At 42.8% G+C, this 16,270-nt stretch overlaps 1 protein-coding gene across 2 annotated transcripts in view; it reads left to right on the top strand.

The window, feature by feature from the left end:
* AOPEP (aminopeptidase O (putative)) overlaps positions 1 to 16,270 on the top strand; it is a 332,190-nt gene that overhangs the window by 285,037 nt on the left and 30,883 nt on the right. The gene's annotated exons all lie outside the window — the stretch shown is intronic.

Here is a 16,270-nt window from a genome sequence, read left to right as displayed (position 1 = left end):
GCTGAAGGGCTGCAGAAGGAGCATCTTAGGACAGTAAATGGTTCAGTCCACTACACCAAAGAGGGAAGCCCGCAGCCGTCACTCCTCTCCAGCTGCTCTCTGCAAGCCTCCGACACTCTCGGAGAAAGGGAAGCGCGTAGTCCTGAGAACTACGGCAACATTACAAGTGATTTATCTAAATAGTGTGGCCCGTTACCTGACAGAACAAGCTAATTGGTTCCTGAGGGTGGATCTGGGTCTGCTTTCTGATTGGCAGTGATCCTGACTGAGCCCCCATTGACAAAATGTGACAAGGAGTGAGGTGACATGTTGGGGGACGGTGACACCTCAGATCCATAGGAAGTACATGGGGCTCTTCAGGTGAAAGTGTGGGAAATGGTCCCATCCGTCCACCCATGCTTCACTGCAAAGCAAGTTCTTAGGACTGCATCACCCACATCTAAAGCTATATGTACTGTCTTGACACAGGGGAAGGGATCTAAGTTTCCTGAAGAATCAAGTGCATTCAAGCAGGGTGAAAAAACAACACTGATTTCTCTCCGGTTACACCAGAAGTGGTGGTATAACTACAGCAGATTCCTGGAAAGCTAGATACCAGCACCCTTGAATGACGGGGTAGACAGGAATGAACCCAGCCCAGAGTGTACTTGGGAAACTGTTTCTAGCAGCTGCACTTTAACATGCATTAGGCTGTGAATTTTTCTGTGCTTCGGTTTCTAGTCAATTTGTGCAAATTTTAAATCTGAATATAAACACATACACATACTCCCCCCCCCCAAATGAATAAAATTATAGAAAATCTAATACTATAACCCCTGTTTGCTATAACCCTTGGTAACCACAGCAAACAAATCCAGGCCACTACCTGGTTATGTAGAGATTCGGGTGGCTAAACCTAGCCAATGAAGACAAAGCAGCCATAAATAGCTCCTGTTGTTGCAAAATGATTAATATTTCCATACTGCAAGCAAATTATGGATACTCTGCCTCCATGTTCCCCTGCAGGAGAAGGGATCTCCTCATGGGGATGGTTTTTATTGTCAAGGGAGATTTCTTTTCTTGTATTTTTTATTAGTTCTGCATTATGATTCTAAAAACTTGTAGATCTTATCGCCAGCAGCAAGCTCTGTTCATGACTGAATACTAGCTGGTGCCCTGAGTGTTGACTTCATTAGCCTCACCCAGCCATTCCTTTTGAGGGGGCAGGTGCCCATCAGGGCCTCCCCTGCCACCAGGGGGAGGTAACAGGAGCAGTTGGACTTGAAGAGAACCTGTGGTGAATGTATTGACCAGGCAGGTTTCATAAGGTTTCCAGTAAACTTGGCGATCTAAGCGCTCTCGTTAGACCAGGCGCTGCTTAGCTTCAGGTGGGCAACTGGCCAGCTGTAGGGTTAGGAGAAGGGTTATTGTGGACCTGCTGGATGCATGCAAGTCGGATGCAGCACCTGTAGGTGTGTGTGCAATGGCTGAGAGGTTAGGAGGGGAGCAGACAGACTACTTTATACGCTTTTGGAGCCTGCATCTTTAGTGCGGATCCATTAACACAGGTCCAAGTAAAAGAAATATTAAGACCTATGAGAGAAGCTTTAAAGAATGGAATTTGTCCCACCTGGTGACAGCAGTGCTCGGGGCTCTCGGGGTGAGTGGCGCCCGGTGCCCGGCTGCCACCATGGTGCCTGCAGACAGGTCGCTCAGGTCTGGGCTGTAAACTCTCCTGCAGAGAGGAAGCCGGACCTCCTTCCTCCGCACCTTTCTTCCTTTAATCAGGGGAGGTGACTGCAAGTTCTTCATTTTCACAGCACAAATACTAAATGACTTAAATTGCATTGGCAGGTTTAAGAATAATGTGTTTACAAATAAGTCAGTAACAAATATACTGTGCTACTAAGATAAACAGACTACAAACTTACGTGTTTTTACATGGCTGTCTTCAGTGTTGGTCATTTGTGGCTTTGCTAAAAACTGGATCACAATTTTAAGTAAGTCCCATCCTGCCAGCAAAACACAGTATTTTACTTAAGTAATACTTCTCTCTAAAGCTTTAGGGCAAGCCGTACAAACAGAAACAACGTATGCGTTTGTTGTTTTGTTTGTCTCTGCCATGGCATCTTGTTTGTTTATTCAGTCATTCATTTTTCATGGTATTAATTGTAAGAAATCCTTAAAATAGCACTTGGGTTATTTATTGTCAAGAACAAGGATCTGTGATGGCAGATTAAATAATACTGCTTACTCTTCAGCGTTTATAAAAGCAGTTTTGGGGATGCTGAGTTTTTTAGTTACTACGTGATTGATATCCCCCCGCCCCCCCCCCCCCACACACAAAACTAAAGCATATTAAAGATGCTGTTTTAATTTAATTTAATTCTGGGGATATAATAGCATCAGAAGCATGTAGGAGGAGCTGGAAGAGGCGAGCACAGGCCTTGCTAGCCCTGCATCATGCAGAGCCGCAGGAGGTCACCACCTTATCTGTCTTCGGTCCCAGAGGACCTCAGTCGGGGAGAGCGGGGCAGGGGCAGGTGGCTTTAGGTCATGGCTTCACCAGAGGCTTGCACCTACATTGACAGCAAAAGTTGTCCATACGAAGTCAAACAGCCATAACTTTCCTGTCCTTTGTAAAATTTAATGCCCAGCCTCTTTATTCATTTTCTTTCCCGTTTTAGAATTGTATTACTACCAGGAGAGGTTTTCTGAGAACTAGAGACCAAGGAGGGCTGTATCTGATGGTGTTGCAATTCTGCTAATGAAACAGATGATCAAACACAAAGCCAGGTTTAGCTTTCAGCCTTTGACCGTTGTCTAAAGCCACATGATAAGCACCTTTTCTAGAGGAACAGTGTGCAGGGCTGAACCCAGATGTGTTTCCTCGTGAGCTGCTTCCCACTGCCTGAGACTCCGTGTTTCCCAGTCTCTCCCAGAACCTGTCTCCATCCCTGAGACACAGGGAGAGCGGGGCGCTGGGTCTTCTTTCTGCCCCTCTCGTCACGTCTCTCTGATGAGGTGCCCCCTCCAGGTGGCATGGTCATGGAGGCAGAGTCACCCCACCTCCGCATCCCTCTCTCTTTTTGTTTTTGTTATTCCTAAAATCTATTGCTTTTCAGAGAGTGGAAGGGAGGGAGAGACAAAGAGAAAGACACATCTTCTCTGTTGCCTCCCGCACACACCCCGAGCCTGCAACCGAGGACCAGAATCAAATCCCAGGACCCTTCAGTCCAAGGCTGACGCTCTATCCACTGAGCTGCACCGGCCAGGGCCTCAGCGACCCTCTCTTGCGGCGGACCCAGCTCTTCTCGTCTTGGTTGAGCTCCGCAGACAGTAATGAGAATCAGGAGTATAAAAAACACTAAGTGTGAAATGATCGGAAAAATTTGTTTTTCTCACGTAAGACATGATAAAGAACTGCACGTCATTCCTCAGTGAAGAGTTTACCTGAAAAGATAAGGCTGGTTAATTGTTTCCCTTTGGAAAATAAAACAGTGTGAACTTTGGAAAACATCATAGTCAGGCAGTTCCATGAAAAAGTCAATACACCACGAAAAAAAAAAAAGTAATGGTGCTGATTGTTTGAACATGTGGGTTGCTTCAGCCTCGTATCCATTCCCTTCACCACTTAGACATCTGGTGAGGCTTCTCAGCCCAAAGGCCCTGTGCCCTCAGGACTTGGCCAGATCTATGTGCATGGAAGCTGGGGGGCAAAGCAGACCTTGTTAGAATGATTTGTGCTAGAAAAATAGTAAGGGAAACTATTCAGAAATAAGATCGGCTTTTAAATCAATTATGCAAAATGTAAAATCTGATACAGCCAGATTATAGTGGCAGTGCTGTGTATGTAGAGTCCGTGTGTATGTGTGTGTGTGTGTGTGTGTGTGTGTGTGTGTGTGAGAGAGAGAGAAAGAGAAAGAGAGAGAGGGGGGAGGGGGGAGGGAGATTGATTGATTATGTTTGGGGGGAGGGGGTGACACATGAAAAACCTACAATAAACCAGGCTGTGATCTCACCATATGTGTTGAATTGAACACAACTCTTCTGCATTTAATGAAGACTTTAGCCTTTAGGGGTAAATAAAACATCACTAAACAGGGATGGCCTGAATATTTTTTACTGGCTGTAATAATTAAAGCCATGAAAAGGTGGTGGGGTTATGTTACTTATTAACTTGAATCGCTCTTAGATTTGATCAAGACGTGGTTGCCTATGGCGTTTTGTTTCATGCGTGTCCTTTGTTTCATTGACATGCTCTGCCCTGGCCTTTGTGGCACTATAAAAGCCAGGCAGTGAGGAACCAGACCCAAAGGGGCTTTAGACCTCAGTCCAGCTTTCTTCTCACCCACCCACCCCCAACAACAAACTTTCAGCCGCTAGAACCGAGCCTGAAATCCCCTATGAAGCTTGTACTTGGGGGAAGGTGAGCAGAGGGACCTGGAAGAAATCTTTCCCTCTTAGAAGGCAATTGATCAGAGTTCAGATGTAGCTGAGAGCTTTCAAAGGATGTTTTTATTTTCCTCATAGGTTGAGCCAAACATTGAGAAGCATTGGTGTTGATTATAAGAGGAGCTTGGAACCCGGATGTGTTGGTTTCCTATTGCTGCTATAACAGATTACCACAGATCCAGTGACTGAAAACAACACAGATTTGCTATCTTGCAGTGTCTGGAGGTCAGATGTCCACACAGGCTCCCTGGGCTAAAGTCAAGGTGTGGGCAGGCCTTTGCTCCTTCCTGGAGGCTCTCGGGTAAAATCCTGTTCCCTGCCACTGCTGGCTTTCAGAGGTCCCTGCATTCCTTGGCCCATGGCCCCTTCCTCCATCTTCAAAGCCAGCGGTCAGGCTGAGACCGTCTCAAGCAGCTGTCTCTCTGGTTCTCTCTTCCCTTCCTGCCTTCTTCACTCATGAGGACCTTGTGATTGCCTTGGCTCATGCGGATAATCCATCTCCCCATCTCCAGGTCAGCTGATGAACGACCTTAACTTCCCTGAGTCATGTCACTTCATGTATTCACAGGTTCCAGGGGTCAGGAGGTGGCCACTGCCATGCTTACCACACCAGAGAATGTGGATGATGTAAAGGGTGGTGAATGGGGGAGTTCATAGGGTTACAGAGTAGTAGACAGATAGAGGGTATGCTGTTAGAAGTGGATTTTTATAACTTCTTGCAGTTTGTTATAACTGCTGTCAGGAAAAATACATATAAATGCACATGTACACACATATGCACTATTACACTATAGAAAAAGTCATTTGTATTTTTAGTTTAAATGGCTTTTCTATTTCGCTGTGATATCTAATGTCAGCCACTAAATGTAAAGAGAAATTGTAAGTGTGTTATGCAAAAAAATTATAGTGTTAGTTTGGGGGAAATTGGCATTTCTTTATTCAAAAGAAGGATCCAGTTATAGTTTTATTGACTTAAAATTGTTTGAATTAAACATGCTTTGTCTTGTGAATTTTTTGTGCTATAATTTTTTCTTAACATTTAACTTCACAGAGGAACTTCTAATAAAAATGATCATCTATGTTTGACAGTATAAACATCCTTTTTGGTGCTCATATCAGTATAATTTTTACATAGTTTTAACCGTTGTGTACATGTTCTTGTGTGCTAAGTGGCTTGACTTTTCTGTGACCTTTTTCCCCAGTCATCTCATTTAAGGCTGGGTAGTGTGTGCCCCTGTTCTGCGTGGCAACATCCACTGAGATGACAGACAGATGTGTGAAATTCTCTAGGAGAAAAGTACCACCTGTATTTGCATAAAGCAGAGCTACAGTGGTTAAGCTGTCAGCAGCTTCCTCGTAGGAAATGTCCCTGAAATAGATATGACATTTACCTGTAATGGCTGTCTTTGCCTGTGAAATTAATGGTGTATGGCTTTTTTAAAAACTGTCTTATCTTGAATTTCTCTTTAAAAGTTGACGCTATTTAAAAATTTTTTTCATCATCTAGTTGCTACAAATCAGTGCTAATGGGCACAAGATTGAGTCTTGGTTCTTGCTGCAAGTACATTAACTCAAAATTGGCTGTGCTGGGTACTTGGCAGTAGGGAGATTTTTAAAAAAGAATCCTAGGCCTACAAGGAGCTGAGACTTGAGCATATCCAGTGGCATGCTAATAATTCTGTTATGTGGTAGAATAGAGCTGCTTACATGAGAATGAATGAGGATAAAACCCAGAAAGCAAAAGTGGTTTCTAGAAGGGTTCTTAAAAAGTGGTGGTGTGTGTGTGGGGGGGGGGGGGGGGGGCGGGGAGGGGGTGCATTCCAGGCTGAGGGGCTGGTATTAGCAGTTCATATCAGTCTGCAGAAACGTTTGTTGACTGGCTGAGGAGAGGATTGGAACTGGAGATGAGCATATTGAGCCACACACATTGGGGCTTGCACATCACTGTTTAAGTCAGAGGACAGAGAAGGTCAGAGTAGTGCTGTAATGGAACTCATGTGGCCTGAAAGTGGTGGGCAGATGGGTTTAGTATCCAGGGCCTTGAACAAGGCAGGCCTGGTGAGGGCCTCAGGGGAGAGAATGGAGAGCTTCTTTGGCAACTGGTTTACGTTTGGTGGTTAGTTGGGTAGGGCCGGGGGTGCTCCTCGCCACACGCTATTTTGCACAATAGCCTTTAAGGAGGGCAGGCCATTGTAAATTCACATCTAGGAGCTGAGTGGGTGTGGGGACAGAAAGAGGGTCTTTAGACAGACAGAGCGCCGGGGGTGTTTCCTGACTCCCTTGAGCGCTGGTGGAGTTTTTGCTCCTGAGAGAATGGAGGTTGCAGAGCTTGTGCCAAGGTTACTAACTAGGTTGGTATCCAGGCAGCATGAGACCGGGTTCCAGGTGACTCGTCAGACCTGCTGTTTGTATTCTGGGGCTCGGATCATCTGCACCAAGCAAGACCCTAGCTCCAGGCGGTGCAGCGCGCAATGCGAGAGGAGTGGGCCTCAGCTGCCTGGACAATGCGGGACAGGGGCGGGGCGGGGCCCACACCCGCCTCTTTGATGGGTGCTCCCCATCCCGCCCCGCGGCCCCGCCCATCTTCCAGCTCCCTCCAGCTGCTGACCTTGCTGCCGGATGGGCGGACCCTGGGACCACGAAACTGCCCTGGACATTGGTGCCACGGTGGACTTTAGCCAAGGCCTGGAGGCTGGTGAAGGTGAGGGTCCTGGGTGTGGAGGACGAGCTGCGGCCATGGGACGCCAGGGCTGACAGGACCTGCTTGGTGAAAGCTTTCTTGTGTTAGGTTTCTCTGGCTTGTAGACAGGAGATGCCCTAAATCTCTCTCCTCCCCTGTCTTTCCTGCGGGGACCTACTGCACCGTGCTGGTGGGTTCTAGTGGCTTGATCCTTTTGGTGAAGGGCATCTGTTTGTAATGTCCGGGTCCCCCCCGCCCCCTCCCCGCCCTCGGCTTCGGAACCCGGGAGAAGTGCTCGCGTCAAAGGTTGCTGCACACACCGCAGCTCTCCCGGACTAGCACTTATTTTTTAGTCCTCCTGCTTCTCATTTGGGCTGTTCTTGCTTGCAGAAAAGAACGTGCTCCGGGGACAGATGTCAGTGTAGGTCTCCCCGTCATCAAACTTAGGTGACGGTGCTTGCGAGTGGGGAGCAAGGCGTGTAGAGTTGTCGGCAGCGCCCAGCGGGCCCTGTGCCTTTGAAAAGCCTCGGGAAGGTGTCACCGCCGCGCTGCGCAGAGGAGAGGTGATGCGCAGGGGGCTCCCGCCCTGCGGGCCGGCGGAGGACTGCGCGCTAAAGCCAGGATACAGCTTCTTTCCAAAAGTAACCAGTTTATGGAGTAGGGCTGTTGATTTGACTTCCAAACGAGGAAATAAGTGGTCATTATAAAAACAGCGTCAACAAATAGTATCGGATCAATGAGAAATGATAACTGCGATGTTGGTGACAACGGTTCTAAGTGGAGGTGCTCTCTGGACAGTATGTGGTCTCATCGTGATCTGCGGTCTCTATTTTCAGTTTAAAGCAAAATTGCAGATTTGACTACCAGCTTGATGGCGTTTTACTTTTAAAAGTAAATGCTAAAATAAGCGCCGAGATTGATACCAGCATGGGTGTTCCCGCCGTTAACTGTTTACTTTTACAAGAATATTTTGTTAAATGTTTTTATTTTTATGTCTCTCATTACAGAATATTTATTATGTTTATTATGATGTTTATCATCTGAAGGTAGATATCATGGATTTTTCAAACTGAAATATTCTTTTTTTAAAAAAATTATACTGAATGATTTAAATGTTCTTATATATTTGGAAGCATGTATAAAGCTTATAGATGTTAAGGGAGGTGTCTTGTACACAGAAATTGATTTAGTTAAGACTTTAAAGCCATTTAAAAGTTTATATTTTAACTCAGTGGGGAATTTTGGAAGGATAAGTTTTGGGGGAATATTGTATTTTCTTTCAAGAAGCTTTCTGCCTATGTTCTCGCTTGCTTATCAGGTTTATTTCATCTTTCAGACAAGTTTTTGGGAATCTTTTCTATTTTTATTTATCAGGCACCTGTTTTTTGTGTTGTTGTTTTTTAATTTAAGCATTTTAAGAATGCCATCTCATTTTCAGGGCATTAAAGGTAAGCAAGGTAGACACATTAGCATTTGAAAATGTTTGCATTTGTTTTTAATTGCTTCTTACTTTCTATTTGCTTTAACTTGAAATTAGTTGATTTTCATGTTTAAAAAAAGATTAACTTTTAAAATGGTTACTACAGTGAAGCTAAATTGTGTTCAGATATTTGTCATTTAATATTTAGAGAAGTAAACTTAGCTGCTAAACAAAAATAGCATTTTGTAGTAAAAATAAGGCACTAAATGAATTTTCCATAAAGTGAATGAGTTAAGATTTTTTTTTCATTTAAAAATGGAGTCATTTTAGAGCATGCCCTGGTAAATGCATGGAGTGGGATTGAAAACTATACTTCCCTGAAACTTTGAAAAAATTATAATCTGTTTTTGAAAAAAATATATAGTGAAAGGGGAAGATATATGAGTCATATAACCTATTTTATGCAACATTTTTGTAGTGGTTGTTTTTATTACTTTTCTACTCCATTTCATAGTTCATTGCCTATGTTTTTTTTCCCTAAATCTTTCTCATAAACTTCTAAGTTGTTCAATAATTCTTTTAATATGGATGCAGATTGCTTTAAAGATCAAACCAGTACTAGAAAATAAAGTATAAAAAGGCTTTTTTTGTTGTTGTTTTTGTTTTGTTGGCTTTTTGTAAGCACATATTTGCATGTGTAATTTTACTCATCCTGAAAATTCCATTCTACATTTACAACTTGAGCCTCGCTGGTGTGGTTCAGTGGTTGAGCTTCAATTTATGAACCAGGAAGGTTATGGTTCGATTCCCCGTCAGGGCATATGCCAGAGTTTCGGGCTTGATCCCCCAGCGTGGGGCATGCAGGAGGCAGCTGACCTATGATTCTCTCTATTCATTGATATTTCTCTCTCTCCCTCTCCCTTCCTCTCTGAAGTCAATTTAAAAAAAAATTAAATGAAGAGTTTAATATTCAGAACAGTGAATGGAGTATTCTAGTTTTTTAGGGAAAAACAGGCCTGGTTATTTCCCTTCCTGAGGGTTCCTCTCACTTTTTCCCAATAAATAAATTTCCCCAAAATCCTTGAAATAGTTATTCTAGCGGATAGTTGCAGTTTTGACTTTGTTGTTTGAATCTGGTGACCTTTATCTACTGGGATTGCTGTGAGGTTTGAAATAAGACTGGCCTCGGGTGTGTTGCTGGAATGTTCTGGTGGTTTCCGGTGAAGATGCCAGTCATTGGGCATGAAAGCTGCCCTTGCACCCAGAAAACGGAATTCTGGCATTTGGTGTTTTCCCCTTTGGACCAACAAGTAGCCATTCAGCTGATATTAGTGTGAACAATAGCAGCCTCCACCAGGACGAATTAAAAACGCTGCAAATTCTGCATAATTTTACTGGAAAGATAGTAAAGGGTAAGTTTCCTGGGCAGTTTGCTTTTCTCTTATTCACAAAGTCTGTAAACTATAAGAAGACAGCTCCCCCACCTCTCTGCACACCTTGCTTATTTCCACCAGGTGATCCAGGAACATTTGTTTTGTAGGAGGGACCAAACTTTCAAGTTTAATATCTTTTTTTTTTGGAGACAGTGGTTGTTTTTGTTTTATTTTTGGTTAGTTGTAGTCATCATGGTCTGGCGTTTTTTGCACAGAAATGCTCATTTCCTTGTGACGTGGCCTGTACCTTTGAGGTTAACCTTTTTTTAAAATTATAAGTGCAATGCGTAGTGAAAGTCTTCACGTTCTGTAAATTAGAGGAAAAATTGCTGCAGCGCTGATTGCCTTTGTTCTCAGAGCCGTTTGAATTGCAGGCGGTGTTGAGACTGGTTGGTACATTGTTTAACTGCTGAGACTAAAACTTCTAATTAGCGTCATCGCTGGGTGGGAGCTGCCTGGCGCGGCGGGCGGGGCCGGGTGTGGCTGGGAGGGGGCGCCGCGCGCGCGCCCGCGGTGGGAACCCGGCCCGACGGCCCGCGCGGGGCGGGGCGGGGCGGGGCGGGGCCGGGCGGCCTCCGCGGGGATTGGCCGGGAGAGAGGGGGCGGCGCGCGGCGGCCGCGGGACCCTGCAGCCAGCGCCCGGGACGCCGCCGGAGGAGTCCGGGCCGGCCCGCGCCCCGGCGGGAGCCTCCGTAAGTAAGTCGCCTCCCTCCCTCCCGCGCGGGCCGGCGCCGTCAGCCGGTGTTCGTAGGAGGACCGGGTGGTTTCTTCCCGGCGACCCGAGCCCCTGCTCGTTCTCCGCAGCCTCCGTCTTCCCACGCCGGGAGCCGGGCCGCGGGGACCCGGGCGGGCGGGCTGCTCGTTCCGCTGGGTCGTGCGCGCAGTTGCTCGCAGCGCCGTGGCAGTCGGCACCCCCTCCCGTGGGGGTAGCGTTGGGTGGGAATGGCCGTTGTGGTTGCCCTGAAGTTTCTCTAACATCTACATCAGGAGAAGCGCGCTGCGGACGGGTGGTTGCCTGGGTTTTATGCTCCGGTACTTGTTACCAATGGGCGTCGGGATTGTGGTGTTTGGGTGTGATGTTTACCAAGCCTCCGAGGAGAACAGAGCAGGTAGACGCGCGCGCTGATGCGCCCAGGAAAGCTCTTTGAAGGACACGCGCGGCAGGAAAAGAGGAACCGAGACGGCGGCTTCCGGCCGAGCCGGCGGGGATGTGCAGGTTGGCTGGGTCTCCGCTCTGCGCTCGGCCCCCGTCGGTCCGTGCGCCGACCGGAGGGCCGGGTCTTGGCTCTCCATTCCTGGCAGACGCGCTTGGATGGAGCCGTGGACCCACGCGGGGCAGCTGACCAGGCCGTGAAAGAAGCTGCCTTTTAACCGGCTGTCGCAGAAGTTAGTCCGGGTTGCCGGTGGGGGGGGTGGGGGGGGGCAGGCAGCCTGTTCACTTTTTATTTCTGTCCCAACTGTTATTTGTAAAGGTCTGAGTTGGGACCCTACACTGTGAAATCAGCAGGAAAGCGGTTCTCAACCTGTGAGGTTGTGATTCGTGATTTTAAAACCTGTGTCCACCTTTCCTTTTGGGGGATCCTGTGATTACTGGTTATTCCAGTTCATTTGTTTTAAATAAACTTCACCTTGGGATAGAATATGTAGGTTATAATTGGTATGCAGTAACTTTGATATGTGAAAAACAAAGTAGAAATTCCATTAAAATGTGAAGAGTAAACATTTTATAAAAAGATTTTACTTTTTAATTATATTAGAAAATTTTCTAAAAACCTATGTTAAAAAAAGGTTACATTCCTGCCTTTTTTTTTTAAGATAAATTCCAAATTAATACAGATAAATTAAGCTGAAATACTGAGGGGAGAGAAAATTTGGTTTTCCATAGACTGATTATTTTCTATTAAGTTTAACAACCAGAAAACTTAGAAATCCAGACGCTTTCCTGTAATTTCCAAAAGTTCTGTGTTGTTAAAACATATACCAATAAAATCATACTGAGTTTTTCTTACATGAGCACATTATACATACATAAAGGTAGATATAAAATAATAGAAATGCTAAAACTTAACTACATTTTTATGACATTTCTTTAAGAATCCATTAAAAATAACTAAATAAAATCTCAAATACTGGGATTTTAAATTGCTACTAGAAAAGACATCTTAGGGTTTAATCATGGTTGGACCAGCACCTGTGAAGACCTACTAGAATTTTAGATTCATGATTAGCAGTTTTCAGGATTTTTAGACCCATGGCTAAAACATATTTGTTTTGTATTTTTGAAGACTTACTTCTGTTGAGTGACTTTCAAATATTTGAATTCACTTGAGAAAATATTTCCATGGCAGCAAACAAGGCCGCATTTCAGATTTCCTGCTCCTCTATCAGCTTCAGGCTGCTCCAGGGCCTTGCGTCCAAGGCGGAGTTCCCAGGAAAAGTAAGATGATAATGTCTGAACTCTCATTGCAGTAAAATGGACGTTTTGCCCTAAAAGAACATTTTTATAATACTATTTCAGTCTACCTGTTTAGTTGGTAGTAGTTCCTATTACGATGGGAAGTACATTAACTTAGGAATTATTCAGCTGTTTGTACATAGCATGAACCTTTGGGGTAAGAAAGCCTGACATCATTTCTGTCCATGTGGTCTCCTTGTTGTTTCCCATCCACTTGTTTGTTTCCCCTTCCCACATGTGGGTGTCCACCAGACAGCCACTGCTTTTTCTTACAGAATGCTGGCTCACTAAAACTTTCATTCCCTTCAGATGAGCTGGTATTGAGGTGGGAGAGAGAAAAAGAAGTTAAAAATGAAATGAAGTAAATACTTCTTGAAAAGATGTGAAATTTGTTTCCTGCCTTTCTCCTGAAGTTTTAAGTCCATATCTTTTTCAAAAATACAAATTTCTGATCTTTAAATTAATCCTTTGCTCTATTCCTCATAAAACTTCAAAATTAATCCAGGATATAAAATGTCTGGACTAAAATCCAAAAGTGTACAGGATTTGAGTGAAGTTCGACTACTGTGCTTTATATACTTTTTATACATTTAAATCATTCTGTGAAAGAACACTGAGACGTTGGGTAGTAAGTTGTATAGTACTCTCAACACATTTTTATTACATAAAAACAACTTCTTTGTTTTTCAGCAATAATTCAGTTAGTTTGACCCCTTACCCTCTTCCATCTCACTCCCTACAATTCCTCTTTAGTTGTGGTCAGCTGTACATATATTTAAGGATATGTTTCTTTATCTACTTTATGACAGAAACCACAATAAGTTGTGGACATGTGGCTAAAATTTATGCTTAGTTTGGATTTGGTAGAAAATATGGAAAGAATATTAGAAAATAAAATCTGACCAAAAAGATACTTATGTTGTTTTGACTGTGGGCCTATGAAGAAGTACGGGCAGGAACCAGGAGTATGGAATGTTAGTATTTTAGACTATAATAAACACACAAGAGTTACATTTGTTTGTAAGTTATGTCCTATGCTTAAAAATATGTTGAGTGTGTATCCATGCCTGAGTTGTTTGTCTAAGCTGAGAGCCAGAATGGTTGACTTGGTTTCTCCCTCCTCCTTTTCTTGTTTTTTTTTTCTTACCTTGCAACTCTTGTTAGTATCATTGTGTCTAAGTGCTTGTGACTTCCTTTTTTTTAGCTGTTAATTTTAATAATTTGAAAAAAAAACTTAACTCTTTAATGACAAGTTTAAACAAGGAGGCCATGGAAAGCAAAGGGAAAGAGCTCTCTTAGAAATAGTATGGAATTTTTCCACTTAGAGCACTCTAATTTATTAGCTTTTTAAAAACATTGCAGAGCCATGATTTCACTGATTATAGTTGATTACAGTTGTAGAGACATTTCAGTTATTTTACCATTAGTTTTTAAAATAAGAATCATCTACCACATTGGTTGTTATACAGAATGTTTATAAAACTTTTTAAGTTGATATATTTGAGTGTGTGTATTTTGTGGATTTTTTTTAGTTTCGAAGTAAGAATCACTTCTGGCCTGAATTTTCATTTGTAGTATATAAATTATCATGTATAAATCATCTTTAAATAGATTTATTTAACTCACCATTGTACTGGATAGGACATTAAGGACATGAAGTCCTTCATTTAAATTTGATAAACTTGTGCCGGGCATGCTGCAGGTGGTGCACGAAATGAGCAACATTGGGTTCCATTCTTTAAGGAGTTGCCTTAAAAGTGTACATTCTTTTTATAGAGGTTAACACACAGTTTTGTTTGAACTCAGTTACTCATTGTTTAAACTTAAAAGAAGAGGAATCTGTTTTTATTCATAAGATTCTGAAGAGCATATTTTCAGTAAGAGCTTAGGTTTTTTTTCCTATTTGCTAATCAGTCACTTGTAATTTAGAAGAAAATATGTTTTCAGACAGAATATTCCTAAGGATTGCATATTTGTGCATATGAACACCTTAATTTTGTGCATTCTATATATATTTAGATCACTTTTCAACAGGAACATAGGGCAATATGTTGCAAAGAAGAACCTAAGGTTGATACAGTTATTTACTAACAGTGTTAAATTTGTAATAAGTAATCCCACACAAACTGTCTGATTGTGACATAGTGGGGATAATAGGAAGGAATTCTGGGTTTGAGTGAAATTACAGTTACTGTGTTTTTTTTCCCTTTGCAAAAAAACCTGAAAACAGTTAAATTCTAGTTCATTTAATATTGTAAGCGACAACATGTTAGTCTGGGCATAGGACTGACCCACTGCTCTATGTATATTTGCAGAGCATTTGGAAAATTTAAGATTATTCCAATATTTGTGTGTTGCTCAGACAGAACGTATGCCTTATATTTAATGGCATTAGCATTCATCTCTTTGTAGAAGAATTGGAATCAGAACAGTTGAGATCTGTGCTATTTTCAAGTATTATTGTTATGACTAAGAATAGAGGGGCACTGATAGGTTTCTAGGTGCAAACCAGTGCGAGTGCGAGGGGCCTGCCCGCAACTACCGAGACCTGCTTTGTTCGAGGCCCTGGTTTCCACTCAGCACCTCCTTGGAGCCTGCGCTTCAATCATTTACAGATTTCAGCTCCCAGATTAGATCACCGCATTGAATTTCTCCATAGAGTACATCTTCCCTCCAGTGAGTAAACTTTGGGGAAATTTTTTAAACATGATTTAAGAAAAATAGTTCAGCTTGAGCTGGAGGCAGGAAAAAAAGGAAAAATGAAGAGACCAGGCAGCTCGTGTAGGTTACTCAGAGAAAAAAATGGACTCAACGAGTTACTTAATTTTTTAAAACCTATCTCTAGGAAGTTATTTACACGAACCCAAACATATTCTACCATCTGTCCTTAACCTTGACCCCCACTTAATAACATTTCTTGCTATCTTAGCATATTACAGAAAATTCCATTTTATTCTTTTTAATGGCTGCATAGTATTCCATTGTGTGATTATGTCCCATTTATGTGCCCTCATTTTGACACACAAAACCAGCTGACAGTTTTCAGTCATATGATGTACCTTAGAGGGTCATAAAGTAGTATATAACTAGAATTTTGAATTAGGAAATACCACTGTTTATAAGTTAGGAACTCAGGTTTATAAAATGTATATGCTTATTCAGGATAAATATATCAGTTATTAAATACAATATTAACTTAGGCAAGAGAATTAATTCTAAAGAAATTAAAAGAAGCAGATTTAATGAAAAAAAAAAAAAGAACCCTGCAAATACAAGATAAGTTGAAAGTATTCTCTGATACTTTCAAGTGTTTGTAATTCTTCAGAAAGCCTGGATCAAGCTCGACATTGAGCATGCCATTGTTGTCATGGCCGGTGAATGGGCTGGGTCACTTCATGAGCAATGATTTTCTTCAGAAGCATAAAACTCAGCTAAGGAATGGCTCCCTTTGGCCCCTTTGGCTATTGGTCTTGCAGGTTCCTGGGGAGGGGAGGCAAGCTCGAAGATCCCAAGCATCTCTTATAAAATACTTAGGATTTTTCTATTTGAGTGTTTAGAAAGGTTTATTTTCTAAAATGTGTAATATAAACATTAGTGTGCACATGGTTATGAAATCCAATGGGCATTTTATATAGTTTAAATAATATTCTTTGTGTCAGATTGCATATAGTTTGAGTAATAACTTCTATAAAAGTTAGGGAAATGTTAGCACATGAAAATTTGACCCTTATAATCTAGAAATGTAAGAGTAATTTATGCCAGTGCATTATTTCGGATGCTGTTTGCTAGTGATGGTGTCTGTTTTTGTCACTTTTGGGAGCACCGTGACCAAGCCAAGGCTCAGAAGT

Source organism: Myotis yumanensis, unplaced genomic scaffold (genome assembly GCF_028538775.1).
Source record: "Myotis yumanensis isolate MYYU_CA2020_CCGP unplaced genomic scaffold, mMyoYum1.0.hap1 SCAF_21, whole genome shotgun sequence".
NCBI lineage: Eukaryota > Metazoa > Chordata > Mammalia > Chiroptera > Vespertilionidae > Myotis > Myotis yumanensis.
The sequence above is the reverse complement of the archived record's forward strand: the minus strand, read 5'-3'. Positions and strand labels throughout refer to the sequence as shown.